The sequence below is a fragment of the Oryctolagus cuniculus genome, chromosome 7 (genome assembly GCF_051225735.1).
Source record: "Oryctolagus cuniculus isolate XC-2025 breed Fujian yellow rabbit chromosome 7, ASM5122573v1, whole genome shotgun sequence".
NCBI lineage: Eukaryota > Metazoa > Chordata > Mammalia > Lagomorpha > Leporidae > Oryctolagus > Oryctolagus cuniculus.
Window position 1 is genome coordinate 4,742,616 of NC_142873.1, and position 7,998 is coordinate 4,750,613.

Sequence of the window (7,998 nt, forward strand, 5' to 3'; positions counted from 1 at the left end):
CTCCATCTGGAAATTCCTCTGGATTCTAGACCCCTCTAGCTTCATTGGCTATCGTGGATGGCTCAATGAGCACCTCAAACTCAACATGCTCAAAGCTAAATTCGTATTTCCTCCAGCCTTGACTCACCTATGGGAATGATCTCTAAGCCTAATCTGCTCTTCTCCTGATATTTCCCACCTGCCCTGAAGCTCGGATCACTTCCTGTCTCCACCGCAGGGATCAGCACACAGGCAGCTACCAAGGTAAAACTCTGAGGCTCCTGGATAGTCGCCTCTCCATCCTTCCTGGATTCCTACCAGCTCTGCCCCCAAAACAGTGCCCAAACCTCTGCTTCTTGTTGAATGACTCTAGGTTCTCTCCCATAATATCTCATAATATCCCATAATATCTTCTTGTTGAATGACTCTAGGTTCTATCCCATAATATCTCATAATATCCCATAGTATCTTCTTGTTGAATGACTCTAGGTTCTATCCCATAATATCTCATAGTATCTCATAATATCTTCTTGTTGAATGACTCTAGGTTTTATCCTATAATATCTCATAATATCCCATAGTATCTTCTTGTTGAATGACTCTAGGTTCTATCCCATAATATCTCATAATATCCCATAGTATCTTCTTGTTGAATGACTCTAGGTTCTATCCCATAATATCTCATAATATCTTCTTGTTGAACGACTCTAGGTTCTATCCCATAATATCTCATAGTATCCCATAATATCTTCTTGTTGAATGAATCTAGGTTCTGTGGGTTCTATCCCATAATTCTCCATAGCTGTTTTCTTCTTCCCATCACGTCTCCCTTTTTTCCATTTGGACACCTTGCGTCCCTTGTCCAGGTGACCACAGCTGCCTCCTTACTGGTCTGCAGTCTTACATCTTTTAAAGCCATTGTTGATTCACTACAACAATATTTACAGAGGGATCGCTGTGCTTGGGGCCATCTGTGGACAAGGCAGATGAGACGCCTGTCTTCACACGCCCTACATTTTGTTTGGAAACACAGACATTCCATCCTTGAAAGTACAACTGGTGGGAGAACCCCAGGAACTAAGAGCTAGCCTAAGAAACCAAACAGGAATTTCTAGGGAAGGAAAATGTCAGTCAAATGTTAGGGGTGCACGGGGGACACCCAGTGAGGGAGAAGGTCAGGGCATGGTTAGGACGTCCTCGTTGGAAGAATCGTCAGATGGCAAACGTGAGGAGCCTCTCCCACCCTCCTCTTTCTCCAATCATCTACTTTTCTGGTTGAAAATAATGCATATTCATGGTCGGATAGTTGGAGAATGCAGAGGGAGATAGAATAGGAAATAGCATTTATCCACAGTCTCACCACCCGGAGACCAATGCCGCTAACACGGCTGTGCACGCCCTTTCAGCTTTGTCTACACACACATGCATTTTCAAAGCGATCTCCCTATACCTAAAGCCTATCGTATTAAGCTGCAGCCTACTACGACATCATCCCATATCAGAATTGCATCCGGGTCTTGCACGTGGGTGCAGGCACCCCAGTACTTGAGCTATCTTTGGCTGCTTTTCCCAGACATGTTAGCAGGGAGCTGGATTGGAAGCAGAACAGCCCAGACAATATCATACCTTCCCTTTTATTATTTATTTTTTACTTAAAAAATGATTTATCTATTTATTTGAAAGTCAGAGTCACAGAGAAAGATCTTGCATCCGCTGGTTCACTCCCCAGATGGCCACAATGGCCAGGGCTGGGCCAGGCTGAAGCCAGGAGCTTCCTTCAGGTCTCCCACGTGGGTGGCAGAAACACAAGCACTTGGACCATCTTCCACTGCTTTTCCCAGGCCACCAGCAGGGAGCTGGATTGGAATTGGAGCAGCCCAGACTCGTGGCTGCTTTACCCGCTAAACCACCACATCTGCCCCATTCTTAACTCCACCCTTCTCGCAGGTGTTGAAAGGCAGAAAACTACATTTCCCAGAATCCTTTGCTGACAGTGCTAGGTCCACCAGTGAGGGGCATTCGTTTGAGATGTGGAATGAGAAGCAGGGGCAGGGGTGCTCGGCTGCTCTGCTGGCTGTGGTGGCACCCAAATGGCAGGATGTTCCTCTGACAAGTTCCTGCTTTGGTGCTGTAGGCAGCAGGGATCGTCCATGGCGGGCTCCCAGAGTTCTGGAACCCCTGGACTTTCTGAAAGGGAGGGACAAACCTGGCCTGTGTCCTGCGCCTCCTTACACGTTCTTATCTGGCACAGTTCCTTGCTTCCTGCACACATATTCTGCTGCTGTTGGAGACAGTACCATCCGACGAGTACCATCCGACACTTCATTTCTATTGGCCAAACATCTCAGCTGGTAGAAGGAGCTGTAATCCTTTTAGGAATTTAAGTTTCTCCTCTGTAGCAGCGGTTTATTTAGGATGTGAACATTTACACAAATGAAACAGAAAGGCTTTAGGAAACAGGTAAATGCTTACCGATGACTCAGCTCCCCGAGGCTGTCAGCACCAACAGTGCTGCACACTCAGCACCTGAAGAATCGTCAATGTTTGTTAACGGTCCAGTGTGTGTCTACAGCCTCCTTAGGCTTTCATGGAGTTGGAAACAGGAAGAAATTACTATGAACTTGTGCCTATTGCTAAGTGCCCTATAGGTAGGCGTTAGGTGTTGGGAAAACATAGTAAACAAGAGTGGTAGCTTTCTGCTGTCCCAAAGATTACAGGCTGGCAAGTTCAATGCTTGATAGGTCTTATTGACAAGGAGTGAGGCTGGTCATTCCCCATCTCCACCCCTATTCCCTGTGACCCTGGCATGAATGGCAACAAGCTCACCAGGTCTACAGAGCACCCAGTGTAATGCCAGAGTTTCTTGGGAACAGAGCTGTGAGCCGGGTGTTGCCTGGGGTTTCCCCAAGCATGCCGGCATCTCCAGCCTCATGGACTACGGCAGGTACAGCATGGTCCTCTCTGGATGGTTCGCTTCTTGCTCAGTATTTCATTCATCATGGAAGTCTGGCCTGGAAGCTAATAGCGTCCAACCTTAAATACTAGAGGGAAAAGGGCAAGGAAAGTAGTTATGTGACTATTGAAAGACAGGGCCGGATACACCTTTGCAGACTAGAGTGGCATTCTACGCCAGGCCACAGGGCAGAACATACAAGGAGAGAGAAACACTTAAATGCTATATTTTGAGATTTTAAGGGGTAAGAAATGTAAAATCCACGAAGTAACGGAAGGTCAGTGCAAAGATGGTCATTCCATGGGCTTAGCTAACGTTTATTGAGGCCTTGCTATGTGCCCACCACTGTTCCAAGTGCGTTACGTTAATGATACATTTAGTCCTAATGACCCCCATGAGTACGGACTACTGTGATCCCCATTTGATGGGTCAGGCAACTGAGGCAGGAGAGAAGAACTTTACCCAAGGCCATAGAAATAAGCGGTAGAACTTGAGTGTGAACCTGAGTAGTTTGATCACAGTGAGGGGAGAGGTCGTGTCTTCCTGTTTTGGAATTTCTCCTTGTATCCTGTGAGCCAGTCTGATCTGGATACAGTAAGCATCAAAGAAGTGATATTTCCTTTCTTTCTTTCTTTTTTTTTTTTTGACAGGCAGAGTGGACAGTGAGAGAGAGAGACAGAGAAAAAGGTCTTCCTTTGCCGTTGGTTCACCCTCCAATGGCCGACGTGGCTGGTGCACACGCTGATCCGATGGCAGGAGCCAAGTGCTTCTCGTGGTCTCCCATGGGGTGCAGGGCCCAAGCACTTGGGCCATCCTCCAACTGCATTCCCAGGCCTTAGCAGAGAGCTGGCCTGGAAGAGGAGCAACTGGGATAGAATCGGGCGCCCTGACCGGGACTAGAAGCTGGTGTGCCAGCGCCGCAGGCAGAGGATTAGCCTAGTGAGCCGTGGCGCAGGCAAGAAGTGATATTTCTAAGAGGAAGTTGTAAAAGGGACCTCTGGGTGTCTTCTTGACCATTGTGGTCTGACATGCTAAGGTCAGGTCACAATAGCTAGCTATTTCTTGGGCCTAGATTTTCCCAAACGGCGAATATGTCATCTGATCAGTCATCAGCCACTGGCATCTTGGTGTAGATGGCTGCATTATTTCACTTGAATTTTAAAATGTGGGGCTCAGAGCAGATAGCTTGAAATGGAAGGAGAGGAGAGCGAAGGGGCTAAGAAAAGAGTGAGGGAGGTGGGTGTACTGAGCGCTGTTGCAGAACGCCTTCAGGAATACGCATCACTTTGAAATCTTAGACGCTTACCCTTGAAGGTCAAGATCAAAACAAGGGCACCAGCCCACCATTCTGCAGAACTTTACTCAATTATGTCAAAAAGCAGAAGAATATAGAAGAAGCGAAGTCAAATTATCGTTACCCAGAAGGTAAGATTATTTATAAGGAAACTTGTGAAAATCAACTAAAGATGATGGAATTAATGTGAGGATTAAGACAAGTGTAGGCCGGCGCCGCGGCTCACTAGGCTAATCCTCCACCTTGCGGCGCCGGCACACCGGGTTCTAGTCCCGGTCGGGGCGCCGGATTCTGTCCCGGTTGCCCCTCTTCCAGGCCAGCTCTCTGCTGTGGCCCGGGAGTGCAGTGGAGGATGGCCCAGGTCCTTGGGCCCTACACCCCATGGGAGACCAGGAGAAGCCCCTGGCTCCTGGCTTCGGATCAGCGCGGTGTGCCGGCCGCGGCGGCCATTGGAGGGTGAACCAACGGCAAAAGGAAGACCTTTCTCTCTGTCTCTCTCTCTCTCACTGTCCACTCTGCTTGTCAAAAAAAAAAAAAAAAAAAGTGTAAAAGGTACCTTACAATAAGTTTTTAGTGCATTTTACGTAGCCCAAATTTTATTTCATAAACCGGTGCCAGCACCTGGAAGACGCTTCGGTACACCTCGGCTATGTGAACAATCAGGCCCATAGGAAGTCAGGAACCTAACAGAACTTAAAGAATGAAGTTGTGTGTCCTGAGGGCATACAACAATTTTCACCAAAAATATACTTTTTTCAAAACAGTTGTGGAAATATCAGCAGTAGAACAGGTAGCATGATTAGATAGAGAAGTCTTAACTACTTAGCACAAGATAAATGAACTCATCAGTTTTAAAGTTTCTGGACCCATTTTAAACATCAGTGCTTTGAACAAATGTAACAAAATATAGATAGGATTCCTATGGAGAAAATTATAAAGTTTTGGGGCCGGCACTGTGGCGCAGCAGGTTAACACCAAGGCCTGAAGCACCGGCATCCCATGTGGGCACCAGTTCGAACCCGGCTGCTCCACTTCTCAACCAGCTCTCTGCTATGGCCTGGGAAAGCAGTAGAAGATGGCTCAAGTCCTTGGGCCCCTGCACCCACATGGGAGACCCAGAAGAAGTATTTGACAGGCAGAGAGACAGACAACTCCCATTTGCTGGTTCACTCCCCAAATGTCGGCCATACCTGAAGCCAGGACCTGGGAACCCCATCCAGGTCTCCCCTGTGGAGGCAGGAACCCCCCCACAAGAACTCCCACTGCTGCTTCCCAGGGGCTGTGTCAGGACCCGGGCCAGGTACCATGATATGGGACGTAGATATCTTACCTGCTAGAGCTAAGCACTGCCCCTGTGATCCAGTATTTTAATTAAGGTGTTTACACTTTTTTTAAAAAAAATACATAATACTATCACATACTTAATAGATTATACTTTAAGTACAATTTTGATAAGCACAGGGAGGCAAAAAGTTTGTACGGCTGGCTTTGTGTTTTTTTTTTTTTTTTTTTTTATAGATTTATCTTTATTTATTTGAAAGACAGAGTTACAGAGAGAGGTGGAGACAGAGACAGAGGTCTTTCATCCACTTGTTCACTCCCAAGATGCTGAGCCAATCCAAAGTCCGGAGCCTCTTCCGGATCTCCCACGTGGGTGCAGGGGTCCAAGACTTGGGCCATCTTCTACTGCTCTCCTTGGCCATAACAGAGAGCTGGATGGGAAGAGGAGCAGCCAGGACCCCAACCGGTGCCCGTATGGGATGCCGGCACTGCAGGCTGGGGCTTTAATCCGCTGTGCCACAGCGCCGGCCCCATGGCTGGCTTTATTGTGAAACTCCCTTTACTGCAGTGGTCTGGACTCAAACCCACAGTATCTGCAAGACTGGTCTACATGGGGCAAGAGGGGCTGGGGAAGGAAGTGCTGTGAGGCTGGGCTGGGATGGACATCGGGAAGCCGAGCAGAGGACAGAGGCAGGGGGATGTCGGCTTGCGGAGCTATCTCATGGGGGCCTGCCTCAGCCACGCTGGGAACTGCCCGGAGGTTTGTACCCAGAGACCACAGAGGGCCTCAGATGGACGCCCTCAGCAGTTCCCCCAGCAAGACCTTGTTATTACCCGTGGCTTTGCCCTTGCGAGGAGTGGAACAGATGCCTGTCTGTAACCCTATCATCCGAGAAAACAACAATTAAGAAAAAAAAAAAGGAAAAGAAAAGAAAAGAACAAAGCCCCAAGCCCAGAACATAGGCAGTTGGGTGCTATTAGGGAAAATCAAAGAGTTATGTTTAAAAAAATAAAACCTGAGAAGCGGGCTTAGGAGGACATTGGAGATGGGAGACTGTGACTCAGTGGGTACGGAAAGTGATTGGATTTTCCTATCTTTTTTTTTTTTAGCAGGGAGCACTCTCAGGGAGGGACAGCAGGCTCTCTCATCCTTTCTGATCGGCACCCATGAAGTCTGAGAGATGTTGTGATACTTTGGTAGAAGGAACCGCTAATTCCCAGACCAACTCAGAGGCGAGGGCCAGTGGCGTGCCGGGAACATTTGACAGCCAGCTCCCCAGCCCTTGTCCAACTTCTGTGGGATAAACACTCCCACAACGGCTGATTCTAAGCTACTACAGTGATGCCCCTGGATGCGCAGGTGGGAAGAGACGGTGCAGTTGGCTTCCGAAGGCGCACACAGGTTGGCTTCCACCCAGCAGGAGGGTGAGGATGGCTGGAGGGCTCAGCCCTAGGCATGAGCAGTGCGCACAGGCAGGAGACTCCTCCGTCTCTGGCCTCACCCTGCTCCCTCTCCATCTGGCAATGTTGGGAGTGGAAAATGTCATCACCCCGCTGAGAATGGAACAGCACTTCCTTTGTAGCCAGACATTCTTAGAGGATCATAACACATTAAACACACTGACACCGGAACTCTCTTCTCTTTCTAGAAAAGCACTGGAGAGGCCACGCTCCCCCAGCAAGCCCAAGACGCCGTGTTGGTGACGGTGGCGGTCAGGTTACGCATGGTGCCTTCCCCGCCGCCCTCGGCCCGGGACACCGGGCTCTGCAGGTCCCAGGGACGCTTCCTCTGTGGGTGAGATGGGAAACTCTGCTTACAGAGGATTTTAAATCCCCAGATCCCCATGCCCAGCTTTACATTCCCCTGGAAGCTCTGCTGTCTAAAGGGTATTCTCTGTGCGCTGGGGACTCTGCATTGGTTAGAACGACTTGAGCAGGGCTAGCAAAACCCCCTGGCCCGATTTGCTGACCTGATGAGGAACGAACTGATCTCAGACAAAGAGGACTTCCCCGACAGGAGGGCATCATGACTGATTAACTCAGGGGCTCAGGAGGTCCACGAAGTCCCAGGTTCCCCTCTGCTGCTCCGCCTGTGTCCTCCTCAGCTCTGTGTGGGGATGGGGGCTGCCACACCCCCGGCACGCAAGGCAGCAGCCATTACAGACGGAGCAGCTCTCCTCTGCACAGAGCTTCCCCAGGGGCGGCGTTCGACAGAACTGGATGCCCGATATCCAGTCCTAAACGGAGCCGTGTCAAGGAGGTTGGAATGACTCTGATTGGCTCAAACAGGCTGGGATGTACGCCTGAGCTATGTGGGAAGGGGAACGCAGGGCTGTGGTTGCACTGGCTCAGGTCTGCCCAGGGATTTCTCTCTGATTCTGAGACTAGCACCTCGTGCAGGTCATTCTTCTTGGCTGACTGGGGAGATCTACTGAAAGCAGAGCCATCAGTTTGACCAGAAACAAGTTGTCTTCTGTTTATTAAACTGGTG